Source organism: Balaenoptera physalus, assembly GCF_965194825.1.
Source record: "Balaenoptera physalus genome assembly, chromosome: 2".
NCBI lineage: Eukaryota > Metazoa > Chordata > Mammalia > Artiodactyla > Balaenopteridae > Balaenoptera > Balaenoptera physalus.
Window position 1 is genome coordinate 24425015 of NC_138883.1, and position 21686 is coordinate 24446700.

At 37.4% G+C, this 21686-nt stretch overlaps 1 protein-coding gene across 17 annotated transcripts in view; it reads right to left on the reverse strand.

The window, feature by feature from the left end:
- NRXN3 (neurexin 3) overlaps window positions 1–21686 on the reverse strand; it is a 1702647-nt gene that overhangs the window by 1052396 nt on the left and 628565 nt on the right. The gene's annotated exons all lie outside the window — the stretch shown is intronic.

A 21686-nucleotide genomic window follows, 5' to 3' on the forward strand; every position in this document is an offset into this window, starting at 1 on the left:
GGACACCTTTGGGAACCAGACATTTTACTTTTATTCAAATAGCACTTTTATAGGAAAGGAAGAAGCTCACTTTTATTTGAAACCTTCTCTAGTCCAAACACTTTGGTTACGAGCCCTCCACCCCCTCCAATATGTTATCTCATTTAATGCCACAACGTGGGTCTATCACTCCTACTTTCGAACAGAAAACCAAGGCTCTTAGGGGGAGCATGTTATCATCCCTAAATTACACGGTCTGGATTTTAACCCAGTATATCCAATACCAAGTCCAGGGCCTGTAATGTAGCACCATGTTGCTCAAAACGTGAATTTGTTTAATCATTTATTTAGCAAATATTTTACAGAACACAGGAAGAGAGTATCACTCACATTCCTATGAAGCCAACTGCCACTGAACTCAGCAACTGGCACTGAAAAGGTCCTTACTAAATATTTGCTACATTCCTATATGCACTATGGAGGGTACAAAGGTGAAGCAGACAACATCCCCTGCCCTGAAGGGAGACTAAGCACACACAAATAACTGTACTAGAATATAAACATGGCTAAATGACCCAGCAAAGATATATTGATAAAGCCAGGAGCATTCAGAAGAGAGAGGCTATAGCATGCAGGTGAGTAGAATTGATGTGGTAAAGTCTGAAGCTGGTCTTGATAGATGGGTGGGGTTTTTAATGAAAGAAGTGATGGCATCAGATTTCACAGGTAGATAAAACAGTATCTCTATACACAAAAAGGAAAGAAGAGGGGTATGCTCAGATAATAGCAAACTTCAACTTAACAGACGTGTCAAGTATATTTTAAGAATGGTTATACAAAGGTGCTTTGAGATTAGAATAAAATCAATGGACTTTGGTAGATACTGGGAAGTAAATGAATAGTTTTAGATTATGAGGTACCACAATATGCTCATTTGTGACTATATACCAGGCACTCTTCTAGGTGTTGAGGACATGACAGTGAACAAAAGAAACAAACATCTTCTGTCCTCGTGTATAAAAGGCATAGGAACACGGAGAGACCAGGCAGACCACATGGAAGGTTCTCAAAATAGTACATCATCATCATACACCCAACCTTATTTATACAACACACAAAAGGTCCATGAAAAAAATATAAATACACCTGTCATTCCTGGGAATCAACCTTCACCTGGGTAAAATCCATGACATGCTCATAGTTGTATATTATAATGTGCAAACTCTAAGAGGATCACAAATAAAGGTGTGACAGTTACAGATACCATCAAAATGAAAAACATATTTTGAAGATCTGTTCTTAGATGAGAAGCATTATCTAAATGTAACACATGCTCAAGATGTAAAAGAAACGTTTATCTCCTGAAGGAGCAGAATCAAAAGATCAATAACAATAGCTAAAATTTATTGAGCACTTACTACTTGCCTGGTGCTTTCTAGGATTTTACATGCATTAAGATGGCACTTAATCCTCACAAGTACATCATGAAGAAGACAATATTATTATATTTTATAGATACCAGGTCACACATCCAACAAATGGCAGAGCTGGAAGTTAAATGTAGGCAGTCCGATTCTCATGGCTGTATACATAATGATTCTGCCGAATTGTGAGAGAGTAATACCAGGAGCACACCCATGTTTCTTAGCACACAAAGTACATCTATAATGCTTCATGGCAGACTGTGGTGTTCTTGTGTGTGTGTGTGTGCGCGTGCATGCACATGCATGCACACGTGTGCATATATATACATGCATGTCATTATTTAAAGTTGTATTTTATGAACATATAGAATTATATAGAGATGATATGTATTTCTAAATAATATATTGTTATATATTACTAGGCACAATGCTGTGTGTTTGTGTAATTATGAACACCATTAATTATTACTATGTACCTTCTACTATAGACACCCACACAAAAATACACTCCTTTTTAAAAGATGTTAGGGTATTCAGTGAGCCATGAGATGGTTGTTTTGATGCATTCAACTTAAATAATTCCAAAACTAATGGCCACTTTTATCTCTCTGGATATGTATAGTGACAGAATACATTCATAAATGAATGTATCTTTATGTCAATATTGGTAGTGTCAGAGAACAAATATCAGGTGGGTATGTAGTTAAACACCTAATGGTACAAAATAAAGTATGTATCTCAATGTATACCTTTGTGTGTATCTTGGTGAGTACGTTCTACTATTAACATAGTATTTTTAAGGGGAGGGTGATGAAGCAAAAAACTTAATATAGGAATCAGCTGAAATAAAATTTGTTTCAGAATTCATATTAATTTGCTTAAAAGATTTCAAGCACAAGGGGTACCATGAATGGAATACTATTCAATGGAAAATAAGTCTAAATAAGGAAAGTTGTTTGACCTAAAAACTATCAGATTACTGAGTGTTGAAAGACCACCCACATCATGAAATGCTGACATAATAGTACTTACACAGTTCTCCTTTTTTAAATTAATTAATTAATTAATTTATTTATTTATTTATTTATTGGCTGCATTGGGTTTTCGTTGCTGCGTGCGGGCTTTCTCTAGTTGAGGCGAGCAGGGGGCTACTCTTCGTTGTGGCGTGTGGGCTTCTCATTGCTGTGGCTTCTCTTATTGTGAAGCACGGGCTCTAGGTGCACAGGCTTCAGTAGTTGTGGCACGTGGGCTCAGTAGTTGTGGCTCGCGGGCTCTAGAGCGCAGGCTCAGTAGTTGTGGTGCACGGGCTTAGTTGCTCTGCGGCATGTGGGATCTTCCCAGACCAGGGCTTGAATCCGTGTCCCCTGCACTGGCAGGCGCATTCTTAACCACTGCGCCACCAGGGAAGTCCCCAGTTGTCCTATTTTGTTCCTCTTTTCCTCCTTTACTACTTCTTTTTGTCTTAAGTGAATATTTCCTAGCATATTATTTTAATTCCTTTGATGGTTCTTAACTAAATAGCCAAGTAACTAAGAGCTACTTTCTTAGTGGTTGGTCTAGGGCTTACAGCATACATCTTAATTTATCAGAATCTATTTCATATTTATACTAACTTAATTCCAGTAAGATACAGAAACTTTACTCTTAGATAGCTTTCTTCTGGTCCTCCTTTTTGTGTTATTATTGCTATTCATATAATGTCTATATATGTTTCAAACTCAAAAATACATTGTTATAATTATTGCTTTATAAAAACTTCTTTTTATGAAGTGAAGAACGGAGAGCTCAGATATATTTATAGAGTTTTTTTTAAAAAAGCTTATTATTTACCATGTCTGTCTCTCTTCATTTCTTTTTGTGGATTAGTGGTACCATCTGGTGTCATTCCCTTTCTTCAATGTAGCTTCATTCATTTTTTATTATCAAATATATTACAATTCTATATGTTATAGGCCCAACAATACAATTTTATAGATTGTGTTATGCAATTGCTTTTTAAATCAGTTAAAAGAAGAAAGAAAAAGAAATGTGTGATTATACTCTTTTATCATTACCTACATAATTACCTTTATTGGAGCTCTTTGTTTTTTCATGTTGATTCAAATCACTGTCTGCTCTCACTTCCTGAACTTCTTTTAGTAGTTCTTATAAGGCAGGTATACTAGCAATGAATTCTGTTTTTTTGTTTACCTGGATACATCTTTGTTTCACTTTCACTTTTGAAGATGCTTTTGTTGGCTATAGGATTCTTAGTTGATGTTATATTTTTTTCAGCACTTTCAATGTCAACTCACTGCCTCTGGCCTACATTGTTTCTGAAGAGACATCAGCTGTTAATCTTATTGTGGGCCTTTGTATATGATGAGCCACTTTTCTCTTGCTGCTTTCAAGATTTTCTCTTTGACTTTCAACATTTCTATTATAATGAGTCTGGATGTGAATGAATTCCTTTGTACTGATCCTACTTAGAGCTCACTGATGTGTAAATTAGTGTTTTTCCTCAAATTTAGGAAATCTTCAATCATTAATTCTTTAAATATTTTTTCTGTCCTATTCTCTCTCTCCTTTTTTTCCAGGACTGCCATCATACACATGTTGGTACACTTAATGATGTCCCGTATTTCTCTGATGCTTTGTTTATCTTCATTCATTTTTCTTTCTTCTATTTAGACTGTATAATCTCTATTGATCTATCTTCAAGTTTGCAGATTCTTTCTTCTGCTAACTCACATTTACTGTTGAGCCCCTCTAGTGAATTTTTCATTTAGATTATTGTGCTTTCAAGCATTTTAGATAGATAGATAGATAGACAGACAGACAGAGAGACAGACAGGGATAGATAGGTAGATAGGTAGATAGATAAATAATCCCCAAATGATAGAAATTTTGGAATTGAAAAGTTGAAAAATAGATATATAAATATATATAATTTTAATCTCTTTATTAACATTATCTACCTGATAAATCATTGTTATCTTATTTTGCTTTAATTCTTTAAGCACAGTTTCCCTTAATTCCCACAAATCCCTTTGAAAATATTTATAATAGCGTTGGTGTAGTTGTCTGCTAAGTGCAACATCTGGGCAGTTTCTATCGCCTGTATGTGCTCCTATGTATGGGTCACACTTTCCTTTTTTGTGTATGTTTCACAATTTTCTGTTGAAAACTGGACATTTTAGATAACAGACTGTAGCACGTCTGGCTACTGCTCTCCCCTCCCTGACCACCAGGGCTACTTCTTTCTGTTTGTTCATTCGTTTATTTGTTTAATGACTTGGCTGAACTAATTCTGTGACATATTTTCCCAGTAGTGTGAAGGCTCTGATGTCCTTGTTCAGATATTTTTCCATTTTTTATCTTTTAGCCTGTCTTCCTAGGTCAGTATAAGCCACTTATTGCTCAACTATTATACCTAAGCCCCCTTGGTCAGTTAATTTTTACTCATTATCTGGTGGATTTGTGTGACTTGGAGACTGCTTTCACAGTTCAGTAAGCTTAAGACTTTGCCTCACGTTCAGCCAGGGACTAGTACTTGGAAGTTGCCCCTCCTGTCACTCCTGAGTCGGTGCAGTCTTGGGAATATGCACAGTCCTCCAGCCCACCAAGAGTAAGTGTGGTTTTAGCTTTAAGCCTGGTCTCCTAGGAGTATCCCCTGGCTAAAAGCAGCTTATCGTTCAGTCAGTTAAGAGGTTGTACTTAAGCCCCTTGAGCCAACAGGCTCTTCCTCTTACTGATGGATGTATGTGTAGCTTGGTAATACTTTCAAATCTTCCCCATCTCCTCCTCTAATTAGCTCTGAGTGAGTGTATCCCAGCAAATGTGTACAACCAATTAGACCTCCATGGCTTTCTCTACCCCTGATTCTCTTTGCTAAACTTCTGACATTAGCAAACTTCTGGTCTGCCATTTCACTCATTGCTACTGGTATCATAGATCTACCTGTCCCTTCAGAATTGATAGTGACCAAGATCACCATTATTTTCAAAAGTCCTTTACCCATGAACTTCTCTAATCCTTGTTCTAAACAGTCAGGCAGAGTTGTAGAGCTCTTCATCCTAATAACTTGCATCTACCCCAGAGCAGAACCTCTGTGCCACTACACAACCCAGCTGTGTGCAGAAACAGTGGCCCACTTCTCCCTGAGTGACATTCCCATTCTGAAAGTGGGCATGGGAGGAAGATGATAGGTCCTGGTCTTCTCAGCTTGCCCCTCCTAACACGAAACATGACTAAGCTGGGGCAGGGACAATTGGAGCCCCTATATGCTTGACATGCCAAACCTGGGATAGAGCTTCTGCTCTATGAATGGAGATTTAGTAGGAGAAGTGAGCCCTCTTCTTGGCTGTGCCTACCAGGAATATTGCTTCTGCAACATGGAACTGGGGAGAGTTGAGAGGCACCAGTAGCCTGACCATCTGAGGTGAAACTGTAGTCCTGGTGAAACTGTAGTCCTTGTGTAACTGGTTGGAGAGGGAGATCCTGTCTTCTTGGCCACAACCACCTGGAATGAAGCTTCCAGAACAAGGAGCAGGGTTGGGGTAGGAGAAGGGAGCAGGTTGTGGTTTAAATACCATAGCTCTCACTTTTCTTAGTGAGATTTAGTAGATCTCTTAAATAAATGTTTGTCCATTTGTTGTATGTCCTTAGAACAATTTTCAGAGATTTTAAATGGTTGTATGTGTTTTAATAATTTTCACCAGTTAAATGGTTGTTTCACTGGGGAGATCTGCTAAGTTCCTCGTCCAGCCATTCTAGAGTTCCCTATTTTGATTATTACAAATGTCTTATATATTTTTTCCCACAAAATTCCTGGACTCCAGATTCAGGTGAGGTTCCCTGGTTGGTAACACTTTGCATTTGTAGTTGCACATCACTCCTGAAGAAATTAAGCACACGTTTTGTTCACCTCAACTGGAAGAGTCCTCTTGGAAGCTTGGGCTTGTTTTCCTCCAGACTTTGCCCCACGTGCCTTCTCCCTTTGCTGATTTTACTCTGTAACTTGTGCTGTAATAAACCATGAACATGAATATAATATCTCGAGTCCTGTGAGTCCTTCTAGAGAATTATTCAAATTGAGAGTGGTTCTGGGGACCTCTGATACCCACATACAGTTGTGCTCAGTGTACCGGGGGATTGGTTCCAGGACCCTTTGCGGACAACAGAATCTTTGGATGCTCAATCCCTTATGTAAAATGGCACAGTATTTGCATATAACCTACAAATATCCTCCCATATACTTAAAATCATCTCTAGATACTTATAATACCTCATACAATATAAACGCTATGTAAATAGTGTTAAATACAATGTAAATGCTCTGTAAATAGTTGCCAGTGTGGCAAATTCAAGTTTTGCTTTTTGGAAATTTCTGGAATTTTAAAAATATTTTTGATCTAAGGTTGGTTGAGTCCATGGCTGTGGAACCCAAGGACATTATCAACTGTATTCTTTGTTCTACATTCATAATGCGTATGATCATTATGTGTTTGTTGTATATTCAAATATGGTCACTATTCTCACCATGCCTTTTGCCACAGTTTCTCCATTTCTGAGTAATTTTATTTCATCTTTTAAGTGCTTGGATTTTATGGTAACACCTTTTTATTTTATTTTATTTTTTGTTGTTTTTTTGTTTTAAACATACTCATCAGTTTATTTCTTTTTTTTTTTTTAACATCTTTATTGGAGTATAATTGCTTTACATTGTTGTGTTAGCTGCTGGTGCATAACAAAGTGAATCAGCTATACGTATACATATATCCCCATATCCCCTCCCTCTTGCGTCTCCCTCTCACCTTCCCTATCCCACCCCTCTAGGTGGTCACAAAGCATATGGTAACAACTTTTTAAAAAGAACTCACTAGTATTATTATTACCAAAGTTTGTTCATGTTTGTGAAAGTCTATTTGTGCTCTTGATATTTGAATTGCATTGTGGTTGCGTGTAATTCTTGAGTCACACTTCATTTCATGCAGAATTTTATAAACTTTGATTTATTGTTCTTGAGATTGTATAATGCCAAAATTTCCTCTCATAGGTGGTAAATGATGTAAATTTTGTATAAATGCCTAAAGAATATTATTTTATTCCTTGAAGCCCAATGACATAATCAATACACATCTCAGTGTTGAATATACTATATCTGATTTTCTTAGAACCCATCATGCTATTTTGAACTTTATAGAGTCAGTTCTTTATATTAAGAACAAATTTCTGGTTTGATGCCTTTAGGTAATCTCTTTGTTAAAGTACTCAGTTTTTCTGTTTCTGAGGTCCAATTATCTTGTCTGTCCTCCATATCTCTTAGTTTCTTTATTATGGATTTTGGTTCTTTGACTTTTCATCAGCATTCACTGTGAAGCATTTTCCTTCTATCAATACATCAATATTTAGCCATGTATTCTCTGCCACCCTGTTGTTACTAATTATTTCAAATAAGTTATGTGATCATATTTTGGCTCTCAGATATTCCATATACAGTCTCTCTTTTCCATTCACTCATTTAATTTGTTTTTACTTTTTCTTTGAATTCTTGTACCATTAATTAAATTCTCTTAAAATATTCTATAGTGCAAATGAGCTACAGACTATATAGCTCATGGGAAATTTTTCTGTCCTTTGGTTTGTTTTCTTCTAGATCAAATTCCTTCAGTTTTCTAAGCTATACCTATGTTTTTTTTAATTTTATTTGCCTGATGTTTTCTATTTGCACTGTCATGTCATTGTCTTTCCTGCTCATACTCAGGTGGCTCTGTCCAGAGTTTCTAGTTGTTCACATATAGTTTCAGTGACTTACTGGCTCCCAGAGTCATCTACAGTTTAATGGCTTCATATTTTTAGTTCTATGTACTTTTTTTTCCTGTAGGCTGAGAGATAGCAATGTGGAAGGAAATGGATGGGAGAAATGAAGAGCTCAGCCGAGACTGTGTGTAACCTTCATTTAGCTTTCAGAGCTGTGCTTTCATTTCTGAATTCAGAAATTCAGAATTTTGTTGAATGTCCAGTACTCAAAGACAGCCCACCTGGTTGAAGAGTGCATCCCAAGGCCATGGTGGTGGGAATGATACATTAGAACTTTTGAGCCCTTTAGCCCTGCTGACATCTCTTTTGATCCTCAGTCCTGTTGTTTGTTTCTGTTACATGCATTTGCCTCTTACAGACATTCCCATTATTCTTCACTCAGATAAGAACATCTACTCAATCTATTTCTTTCCCTCTATAAAGGTATTTTAGGGATAATTCTCAATATTTTTTTATCAACTAGACAGTACTGTACCTGAGGAACACAGGCAGGGTTGGCAGCCTCATCATGTTTGACCATTCCTCTTAACTTGGCTTCAGAATCATTTATCTTGCTCCTATTTTTTGAGACTTATGACACTGAGTTGTGCCTCTTTCCTTACTTACAGCTGATGATTATTTGGCTGGTATACCCTTTTCTGTTTAACTTGAAAGAGAGAGTTTCTGGTAGGCAACTTTCCCCTACCATCTTCCTACTTCTTTTCATAATCAAATTATTGCATCTAACACCAAAGGAACAGATAGGAAATAATCAAAACTGAGGGTTTTTTAATGTTATTATAAGGATATGTTGTTTTAGATGTGATGAGGTCCTAATCAAGAAGACAAGTGAAAATTGACTGTAGAAAGTAAATGGTACAGAGAAGTTCTTCTTGCCTACACAAACTTGGAAGTGGCACCATTTACATTTCCTATAGTTTTAAAGGAGAAAGCCAGATTGGTAGGCATGGACAGGGAAGGGATAAAACAAAAGCACTAGACAACACAATCGATGTAATGCTGCTAACGAATGCAAGGGGCCCCTTGACATCGATACAGTACCATGAGCAACTAGCAATGTGCTTTCATGTAGTAGACTTCCCAGGTCTCACTTCGCACTTAGCATACCAAGCAGACTTCCTAGCACTATCCATCGGCCCTTAAGTCATCTACTGTAGAGAGAAGATACTCTCATGGCCAGCCCTGTAAGCAAAGTACCAATAAACAATCACCCACCTCACCATCTTCTCTTTTTGTACCTTCAAGACATCCTCCTGCTCACTCATGCAGCTACTGGCCTCATACACTCCCTAAGTGTGTTTTATTCTAACAAAGCTTCCAAAATACACAGATTGCTTCCTCTCTACCCAAACTGGGCTAATCTTAAACACTGTGCAAATCTATGCAGGAATGCCCACCAGGTTCTAATTCTGTATTTTGCAGCAGCAGGAGCAACATACATTTCTAGGTCTGAGCAGACCCAACAGTAGCCAATAGTTCCAGGGAATCAAAACTGATATGAGGTGATGTCCTCCCTCTTATGGACAAGGCTGAGAAGAACTAACTTTTCACATTCTCATCATCATGCTGCCATTATATACAGTTCGATTGCCTTCCCATCCCCAAACAATTAAAGCACTCTAAAGCCATGACAGAAGCATTCTCTTTAGTCATGACAACCCAAAGTATCTCCAGACATTGTCAAATGCCTCTTGGGGAAAAAATCCCCACCCGCAACCCAGGTGAGAATCACAGTGATGATCCCATACGGGCTAGAGTATATGGATTGGAGTGATAAAGTTAAGACTGAAGGGAGATGCAGAGGGTCCATTATAAAAGAGCTAATAAGCACAATTAGGAAGTTTGGATATTAGTTAACATAAGAGGGTTTTTAAGACAGGACGTGACACAATAAGACTTGCTTTTTAGGCTAACTCTGGTGCTGCAGGGAAGACAGAATGGCATGGTAAGAGATTAGATGCAATCTTACCCAATTTTCCTCCAGATACTATTGCCGCTGCTTTATTTTGCAAACGTATTATGAAATTTCAAAACAATATTTATAAATGATGGTGGTATGTTTCTTAGAATTGATCTGACTCTTTGAGTCAGTTCAAGAAAGCTCTATTGTGCAGAGCTGTAATTACACATATGTAATTACACTTATTCAGAATCATTGCTCAATGTGCTGTCACTATGAGTATACAAGCTTGGAGTTAGAAAATTTGGGTAGAATCCTAGATCTGCAAATTATTATTATATATATATATTTTTAGCCACGACTTGGAGTTAGAAAATTCAGGTAGAATCCTAGATCTTCAAGTTATTTTATTTTTATTTTTATTTTTTTGGCCTCACCGGCATGTGGGATCTTCGCACAGCATGTGGGATAATCTTAGTTCCCCGACCAGGGATTGAACCCATGCCCCCTGCTTTGGAAGCATGGAGTCCTAACCACTGGACCACCAGGGAAGCCTTAGATCTGCAAGTTATTTAACTGTGAAATATTCTTGGGCTTCAGTTTCCCCATCTGTAACATGTATAATAATAATACTGAATCAGCCAGGATACTAATAGGAAATAGACGGCCAACTCAAATTATGCCATTTGATGAAGGTTTAATAAAAGTAATATTTACAAAGGTAAAGGTAGGGAATAGTGAACCCTCCAGAGGTAATATGGTATTTAGGGCTATTAAAAGCAGACCCATATTATTACTATGCCTAGGCCTGATAGAGCAAGGGGAAGGTCAATTGCCAGAACCCTGAGGGGGGAGTGGAAGAGGGAGAGAGAGAGAACAAGGGTGCACTATGAGTGCCTCACAAGACTGTGACCTTATGTCAAGGGGTGCAGCCAGTTGGCAGCCATATCACAGACAAGAAATTAAATATTCAGACCTCATTCTCATCATTCCTTCTCATCTTTCTTGCATGCTTCCCATTGGGCAAATTCAACTGGAATACAAAAGGGTAAGAGAGGCTGTTAATGCAATCCCTATAGGATAACCTTCCAGGGTACAAAGCTGAGTAAAAAAGTATGAAGAAGAGTGAAGAATGGATCCAGGGTTGCAAAGAAAAGCTATCCATCACAAAGGTGAGCCCAAGAGAACGACTGCGAAGATATCCAAATGTCTGAAATTAATGGGTCCTCAATGAATGTTACATGTGTACGTGCACACACACGTGTTTTAATTTCCCTGATGTCTAGAGATGACCCATTGCTTTCACGTGCAGATACTTCCATATTAGAGGCAGCATTGATCAGTAGAAAGAGCCTAGGTGTCTGGAGGCCAACATTCCACTCCCAGCTCCACCTCTTATGGGCGCGCAACCTTAGGAAAGTTGCACATTCTCTGACTTTCCTTTTCCTTTATGTAAATCTTCAATCATTTTCAAAAGTCATATAAGAAAATATGTTTGAAAGAGCTCTGCAAACTGTAAAGTGGAATGTAATTGTGAAGGGTTAAAGTGTTTTGTTAGTCTTCCTCTTTATTATAAAGTCTACTTTGGTTAAATAGAGAAATAAGATAGATATTCTGCTTTCTTCTGTTCTCAAATTCCCTACACAATGGGTCTACTTTCATAATAATGGTAGAGATTGCATTCAAGAACACTAGAGTCCTATTATTTACCTTTGATAATAAGCATGGCTCATGACAGTCAAAGGCAGACTATGTTCAGTGATTGAACCTGACACCCAGCTATGATTTCCATCCTGAAAAACAGACAGCATTATTCTGTAGACTTTCATTTTTGCCCAAAGCTTGCAGCCTCACTCTGTCATATTCTTCCTGTCAGTATTCCAGAGAATATATTTGCTCTCTCATTATCATTGATGATCGGTTACTAAAAATTTGAATAAAAAAAGTTTTACCTCTGATCCATCAACAAGGATGACTGATTGCAGGTATGGAACTATACTGAATGGATTTGTATACTTATCACCTTTACTTTATTCTAGAACACTGTTAGACAACAGCATTGAGCAGACACAGTAAAGTGATTAATGGCCAACTTGCAGCCTGTCCTGGTTGTGTTTCCCAGGCTAGTTTTTGATGTTTTCATTCCCAAATGACTGGATTGAAGGCTCAGAGAACTGTTCTGCACATAGCTGTGCTCACCAGAATGTGATCGCTCCATTATTGTCTAAGGCCAGACCAGAGAAACAAGTTCTCCAGGGCAGCAAAAGAGAAGACACTTTCTACTTGCCAACTGTTCTGCATTGTCGACCAGCTCAACAAACCTCAACAAACCTCAGTTATGTACAGATTTCTTTCTTTTTTTTTTTTTTAATTTATTTATTTATGGCTGTGTTGGGTCTTCGTTTCTGTGCGAGGGCTTTCTCTAGTTGCGGCAAGCGGGGGCCACTCTTCATCGCGGTGTGCGGGCCCCTCACTATTGCGGCCTCTCTTGTTGCGGAGCACAGGCTCCAGACGCGCAGGCTCAGTAATTGTGGCTCACGGGCCCAGCCGCTCCGCGGCACGTGGGATCTTCCCAGACCAGGGCTCGAACCCATGTCCCCTGCATTGGCAGGCAGATTCTCAACCACTGCGCCACCAGGGAAGCCCTGTACAGATTTCTTATAAGGAGAGACTGGGCCAGTATTTCAGCATGAACCAAAATCAAATTGTCTAGGAATATAAAATACATTTCCTAGAAAAGTCAAACCAATGAAGAAATTGCCAGAAGTCTAATTACCTGATTAAAGTAGAATCAGTCTCTTGTGATTTTATAAGGAAAAAAAAAAAAAAAGGAATACAGAAGCTGTAAAATTACTCTTTCTGAATTGCAGAGAAATTTAGAGTTCAAAACTTAAAATTCACCTGCATTCAAACCTTTATTTTAAAACTGAGGAGACTGAGGTAATATTTAAGAGCTTTGATTTTTTTTTTTCTTAAGGAGATATTAAAGACCTTCCTTTTATTCCTATTTGGGATCCTGCTTCCAAAATCAGGCTGTACAAAATCAGCAATGATCTGAAACAGCTGAATCAATAGATCGATACACACACACACACACACACACACACACACACACACACACACTTAAAGATCTATTGAAGCACCTAGTTCAGAGTACTGTTGATACATATATATATGATATACATATATCATATGTATATAAGATATATATGTTATATATATGACATATATGATATGTATACAAGCTATTCCCAACACTACTTAAGCAGAGTTAACTATGGAATGGAAGTACAAAAGAACTGTGACAGTGCCAGACATTGCACCCAATTCACGATGGACATGAATTAAAAGATATTTTTTTCTAAAGGCTGTAATTAAGAGAATTAATAGAGGGACATCTCACAACTCTACATTCGTGTACAGTAGAATCTAGAGTCGTCCGGGTTAATAAACTAGCCTTGGAATTGAATTCCACATAGTTTTGCAAAACTTAGAATGTTGTTAGAGTGAATGTTGGATCCTATGTAGTGTCTCAGGTTGACACATCAGTTCACCAACCCCCTGGCCAACTCTTGCTCAGTAGAACATGCTCTTCTACATCATATGTGGTATTCATTTCCAAATCATTAGGGCACAGTTTTAAGCTAATAGTTGGGCTTATTTAATCAAAACATAGTATTTTACTTCCTATTATGTTTTCCGGCACTGTGCTAGACTGGGGATCTAGAAATCGACAAAGTCCCCACCTGTGGAGTTTTAATATTAGCTATAGTCTCCTGGGGGTAATGTGAATAGAAGTAACCTTGTTAGTTGAGTGATATAAGTGGCAAGTAGCTACTGTAACACACTAGGGAGAAAAAAAAAATCAACAGGCATCTCTCTGATTTTCTTATTCTCAAGCCTTCTATCAATATCATGGTGTAAGACCTTTAGAAGAGTAAGACATCAGCTAATTTTATCAAGGCATAAGCCACAGCCATGGAATATCTAACAATTATGTCTCAATTCCTTTGTCCTAAAAGATGGGGGTGCATGCTAGGGCTACCACTTCCTAAGGTAAGGGACACTGGGGAGGCTATTACGCAAAGCCTGATGTTATGCTTAGCTTGCCAAATTAAAAAAGAAAAGTTGTAACTATCCGACCCATGACTAGGATGGTTCATATGTAGGCTGCTACTGCGGTAACAATGGAGAGCACAGCTACAATTAAGCTATAAACACTTCTTCTTGTCCGGCCCCCATTCCCCTGCAAACAGAACGTTGTTTTACAGGGCTGGCTAACTGTATTGTAAATTATATTACAGCCTGCAGCTCAGGAGTTTCTAAGTCTACAGGGAACAAGTTATCTGGCTCCGCCAACATGCTTAGCTTGCCAGAACTGCATGTGAGGCACACCAGTCTGAGAGAGATTGCTAAAACTTAGAAATGAGTGGGCCGAGAACAGCACTGGAGCAGAAGAAGAAAGTTACATGGTACATGACATTAATTTGTCCCTAAAGTTTTCCTCTTGGAGCTTCTTTACGACTCAGCGACACTACCCAGCAGTCCATGAGTCAACACTTAATTATACTGTAAACCACTAGACAATCAAGGGTGCATCTGATGAATGGGTGGACAGTTTCTAGTACAAATGAAAGGCCCCTCACCTTATTATACCACCCTCAAAATATTTCTGGTTTCTTGTTTATTCCTCTAACTAGCAGAAGGTATCTCTATCTGTTTTCATGGGGGGTTTTCCTTTGCTCTTTTGTTTTCCTCAGAGTTGACCTAGTGTCATTTTTCTAAAAACAAATCAAATCATGTCATTTTCCAGTCAAGTACTTTCAATGGCATCACAATATCTACTACTTAGCATTGGATTCTGTCTTTGATGATCTGGCCCGTGGTCACATCTCCAACACAGTTTTGCCTGTCCTCTCTGTGCCCCTTCACTTTTGCCATAGAATACACTATGGGCTCCTAGAATATGACCTGCTCCTGTGACTCTGCTCATGCCACTACCTTCGTATGGAATGTTCTACAGTCCCTAACCAACTGGCTAATCCTGGCCTATCTACTAAGAGTAAGCAAGGCTCATTGACTCTGCTTTCAAAACTGAGTGAGTCTCCTTTTCCGTGTCTACTTCCTTAGCTCAAGCCCCCATCCTCTGCCTGCTGCCTGGACTTCTAATCTTCCCCCTACTTCCATTCTTCACTCTCAATAGTCTATTCTCCACTTGGCAGCCAGAGCAATCACTTCCTTCCCCTGATCTACCCTCCCATGGCTTCCTGTTGCACTTAGAATACATTTGTACTCCTTGCCTGACTCACAAAGTCCTACATGATTTGTTTCTTCTCTGTAGGGTGATCTTATGTCTAGGTTTGACCCAAACAGTTCCATTTTACTTCTATTGTCCTGGTGTAATTATTAATAGCACCACCTTTTATTCAAAAGCATGCCAGTTTGGATTTAAAACCAGCTGTCAACCTACTTCCACAGCTCATCTTCTACTATTATCTCCTTGTCCGTTATAGCCCAGCATGCTGGCCTCTTTTTGTCCTATTGAATAGGACACAGCAATTTGTTCCTATGGTTGGGCATTCAGCCAACCTGTTCTTCATCATGGAATTACCTGCTCCCTGATTTTTTTGCATGGCTTGCTCCTTCTCATTCATACCTTGGTCCTAACAGTTTAACTATCAGCTCCTCAGAAAGGTATTCCCCCATCACCCTATCTAACTGCCCGTTTCCCCCTGCATGTTCTATCGCACTGGCTCATTTATTTTTCATCCCAGAACTTAAAATGCCAGGTTTTTGTTCATGTGTTTATCTGACACCTCCTTCTAGAATGGAAGCGCCATGAAAGCAGTACCTTTTCATGTTTACTACCATGTAGCTTCTTTTTAGAGGAGTGCCTGGCCTATAGCAGGTTCTCAGTAAAATAGATGGTAGATAAAAGACCTCAAGCATCACCTTCTCTGTTCAGTCTACCCTGGCTGCCTGCACTCCCTTTCCAGATAAGATCGACCACTCCTTCTCCATGGCCCCTTTCTATCTGGTGCACACATATATTACAGGCAATGCCTACAAGACTGTTTTTGTGTGCCTTTCATTTTAGTTTACAAGTTTGCTTCTCTCTTCAAGCTGCAAGCAAATCTGAAGGCAAGTGTATTTCCTGCTCATTTTTCATTTCATTTTGTTTGTTGTTTTAAACCTTGTAATTTCAAACTTACATACTTACAGAAAAGTTGCAAGAACTATACCAAGCATTCTCTTACACCTCTCACCCTATTTCTCCTAATGCTAATATCTTGCATAACCATAGCATGATTTTAAATAATAGGAAATTAACATTGGCACAATATTTTAAATAAACTTCAGATCTTTTTCAGTTTTATGACTTTTTCCACTAATGTTCTTTTTCTGTTTCAGGATCCTACACTGCATTAGTTGTTATTTCTCCTTAGTTTTCTCCAGTCTATAATAGTCCCTTAATCTTTCCTTGTTTTTCATGTCATGTTAAAGAGTACTGGTCAGATATTTTACTAAATATCTTCAATTTGAGTTTTTCCAATGTTTGTTCATGACTGGAGTGAGGTTATGCATTTTAGGCAAGAATACCATGAAAATGACATTGTGTCCTTCTCAGTGCATTATATTAAGAGGTTCATGATGTTGACATGTTTTTTTATTAGTGATGTTTTCTTGATTACTTAAGTTGGCATCTCCCAGGTCTTTTAAGCAAAAAAGTTAAATACCTGTCTTTTCCTTTGTACTTGATAAACATCTTGTGGAAGATACTTTGAACCTATGCAAATTCTGATTCTCCTCAAACTTTCACCCATTAATTTCAGCATCCATCAGTGGATCGTATCTGCAACATTTTTTACTGCAGTATTTGCCTAATGGTGATTCTCTCTTGCCCTCTTTCCTTCCACATTTGCTAATTAGAATTCTATTGTGTTCTTATTCACTTTTAACTTCCCTGCTAATGCTTATCATCACATTTCTGACACACATGTGCCTCTATAAGTACAGATTATAGCAGAGCAATTATGCTCTCAGGCTGTATACAAGGCCTGACAGGAGCTAGCTTTGCAACTGGACAAGTTGCAAAGATTAACAAAGATTAACAAGTTAATCTCTCTGAGCTTCAGTTTCCTCATTAATAAAATAAGGATGATTAGCACATGACTCATTAGACTCTTGGGAGGATATTCAATTCATTCCTCATCAGTTCAATCATCCATTCAGGCACTGGAGATACAACAAACTAAAGAGGCCATTTTGACTTCTTTAAGTCTTGACTAGCCCAGTCCTAGACGTATATTAGGCATAGCAGGGCTCCAAAATTGTTTTCTAAGTTATAAATAATTAATAATTGTATAGTTTCCTTGCCAATTCTGGATTCTTATGGATTTCAGTGAGTACTCAGATGCCATTCCTCACCAACCAGAGCCAGTTTTTCTCAAAGTTTCCATGACGTGAGAAAAATCAGTGGTGTGCCCCGCCCCTAACAGGTATGCAATTTCAGTAATTAATTTTTTCCAAACATATCAGAATCCTAAGAGGGAAGCCCAATTAAAACACAAGTACAATCTTTAATGAAAGGTAAATGTTAAAAGTTCTTAAAGGAGGGGTCACCTCCCTCGCAACCACTCTCTTTAGGTCCCAGTCTATGGAGGGGCTGGATCACCTTCTCGTGGGCCAGAGGAAATATTTGAAGATGGAGAGAACTGTAGCTGGTAAATGTTATTGCTAGCTCTGGGGGGTGAGGCTAATACCGCTGCTCTGAAGCTTGGCAGGTCCCCGGGGAGTACAGACACGCGGGCGAACTGATCACGCAAGCCCAGTCCAAATGTCACTCTAACATTTGCAGAGCTGTGTGTAACTGCTTAAGGAGGGGTTTCTAAAGAGAAGGTCAAGGATGGGAAAGCTGTTTGGGGAGCTGAAGGATGTACTGGGGAAGGTGCAGCCATTTTGTGGAGTATTCTTTTCCCTTCACATGAGCGGGTTTTGTTTTATTTTGTTTTATATTACCCTGTGTAGTTTTTCAGGCTGGCGCTTGCTCATATAGACAGATAATCCTTCAGGAGGGCGAATGCCAATCCTCTGGGCTGATTTTAGGGGGGAAGGATAGATTATATATTCTTCTCAACTTTATGTCAAACAGCATTTATTTTATGTTGTTTTCATTTTTATCCTTTTAGTCCTTAGTTGGTTTTGTATGTCTATAGTTGGCCCTTGACATTTCAGAATTTAACATTCACAATTTTGACATTTTCCCAAAGAGTCTGAAGAGTTATGCTATGTGGTCATATATAATTGTAATCAGTCCCATTGAGAGCAGGAAGTACAAGAACTTAGTGAATAAACCTGGCTGAGCACTCAGCATCCATGACCTCAGTAAGGCTAAGCGGTCCTTTATTTAACTTTGAAATGTTTCATTCAAACAAATAGAAATAAAAATATAATAAATATATGTGTATCTGAATCTGTTTCTTAACTCCTAATATTCTGGTGTATTTGTTTCAGATCCTTTTTGAAGAAATTGAATGTTACAAACATAGGTAAATCCCCCTCATAGCAGTCCCACCTTCCTCCCCAGAAGTAACCTTTTTATTGGGATGTTGATCATGTCCAGGCATGTTTTTTTTTTTATTCTTTATATATGTAGATCTTTACATAAAGTATTTTGGATTACATGGCATGTTTATAAACTTTACATAAAGGGATCACGCTGTACGTTTATTGCATAATTTGCTTTTTTCATTCAAGACTATGACTTTGAGGTTTACCAATGTTGTTACATGCAGCTCTAGTTCTGCTCCACTGCTGGATGGGATTCTATTGTATAGAGATACTACAATTTATTTATGTTCTCTCATGCTGATTTAGATTGTTTCTCATTTCTTTTAAATTGCAAGTAGTGTTCCAATGTACATTCTGGTAATTACCTAAATACGAATTTGCTAGAGAGTCTCTCTAAAGCATTTACATAGATGCACAATTATTAGGTCAAATGTCATGCTCAATTTCAATGCTAAATTGCACTTCAAAGTGGTGGCCTTATTTCACACTCCCACTATTTAGTATATGAGGGTTCTCATTGCTCCTCCTCTTTGCCAACACTTAGTATCATCAGAATTATTAATTTCTGCTTATCTGGTGGTTTGAAGTAATGTCACAATATTATTTGCAGTCTCAGGCTTACTATTATGACTGTACATCCTTTTACATGTTTACAATCCATTTTGTTTTGGCATCTATGATTTGCTTACTCATATCCTTTGTTCATTTTTTTTGTTGTGTTCCTTTTCTTTTGATGACTTGTAGGAGTTCATTATACAACTTATAATACCAATCCTTTGTATGTTACATATATTCATTGCCAACGGTTTCTCCCAGTCAGTGGCTTATGTTTTTTATCATGTTTTTCCTTGAAAAATTTATCAACATTTTCTTTATGGTATATGCTTTGTTTCTGGCCTTTTTAAAGAAATCTTTTCCACACATAGGTCATAAAGCCATTCACCTTTATTGTCTTCTAAAAATTTTAAAGTTTTGCATTTTAAATTTAAATTTTTAAGTATTCAATTTATTTTCATGTTTGATGTAAAGATAAAATCTAATTTTTCTCCATATAGATAACCAGTTATCCCAGCACCATTACTGATTAGTTTGTCCACTGACCACTGATTTGTAGCATCCACCTGGTCATGTATGAATTTTCTATATTGCACAAGACAGTTACTGAGCTCTATTCTATCCCACATGTCGATATGCCTGTGTCACACTATCGTAATTATTATGGCTATAAAATATGTCTTGATATCTGGTAGAACAAGTCTTTTCTCTTGTTCTTTTTTTTTTCTTCCTCCAGAATCATCTTGGCTATTTTGGCTCCTTGCATTTACACATGAGTTTTATAGGGTCAGCTGTGTCAGGTTACATAAAAAATTCTGTTGGGATTTTGAGTAGAGTTGTATTAGATTTATGGAATAATTTAGGGAGAATTGGCATCTTTATGTTGTTGAGTATACTCATGAAATGATAGATATTGATGATTTACTCAGAACTTTATAATCTTCAATGATATTTTGGCATTTGTCACTTTTTTCCATAAAGGTCATGAATCTTTTTAGATTGATTTATAGTTTCTTTATATTTTTGTAGCTATTGCATACAGGATTTTTTTTCTGTTCTACATTTTAATTGGTAATTAAATTGCAGAGAAAAGCTAATTCGGTTTATATGTTTATCTTCTAATCAGCAAACTTGCTGAAATCACTTTTAGTTCTAATAGTCTGCCAATGGACCTTCATGGACTTTCCACAAATAAGGAAAGTTCAGTATATTCCTCTCCAATCTTTATGCATCTGATTTTCTTTTCTTATTCTCTTGGTTAGTTTCTCTATTTCAACAATAAATAGAAATGATAGTGGGCATCCTTGCTTTGTTTCTAACCTGAATAAATATGATATTTGCTATAGGTTCTTGATAACTTCCAATTATCAAGATTAAAAATTCTATTCCAATCTAAGCTTGTTCAGATTATTTTTAATAATATATATTGATTATATCAATTACTTCCTTGATTATTTCAATTATTTTGTTTTTCCACCTTTATCTTTAATATCATTATTACTATCTTATATTAAATTTAATTAATATATTTCCTGATGTTATCCTTACATTCCTAAGAAAATCCCTCCTGTTTATGATGTATTTTTCTAAATACGGAATTATATTTGCTGGTCTTTTATTTTATTAGAAGCATATATTTAATGCACATACAGTTGTGCTTTGGAATGGAAGATATTATAATGGTATAAAACTGGGCCTGTGTTGGGTTTCCATCCATGTTGATTCAGTTTCTGAATTACACCGAGGTCTTCATGACGGGTGGTCTCACCACTACAGAGGTCCCATATTTAAACTTCAGCTCTAGTGGGTTTTAATATTTAAAATAAATAAACTCAGGCACATTGTAAGTGTGAAATAACTATGTGTAGAATGAATAAGGGAATTAATGCTTAAATGAAATAAAGTAAGAAGAGAGAGAAAGAAAGAAAAAAAAAAGAAGAGAGAATTTCTCATGGCAAAATTTCAAAAAGTGATGATACTTTTAGGTAAAGTAGTTTGTTAAGAGGAAACAAATGAAAAAACAAAACTCTTAAGGAATTTGCTTCTGTAAAACTCATTTCAGACTTGCTTCAGGAGGAAAGTAAGATTGCTCCAATATTTTTCTGATCCTTCAGAAATAAAGAGATCATTTGTTCATTTGACCAATGATTGAGTCTTGATCACAAATAACTTCTCAGAGGAAGCAGTGTTTGTCTGATGTCTTTTTGTAACTTCAGGCTAAAGGAGGTTCTATTGTTCTCACCCTATGGGCGGCTGCCTCTGGAATTCCTTTAGCCTTAAAAGCAATCTCAGTGTATTAGACTTATCTATTATCGTGGATGTAGGAGAAATAAACCACTCTCAAAAACAGTTGAGAAATAGCATGTAAAGTGGACTGAATGCCTCTCTTCTATTGACTCTCACATAAACTCTTCAATTATCAAGATAAAAGACATGACACTTAGAGGTATTGAACT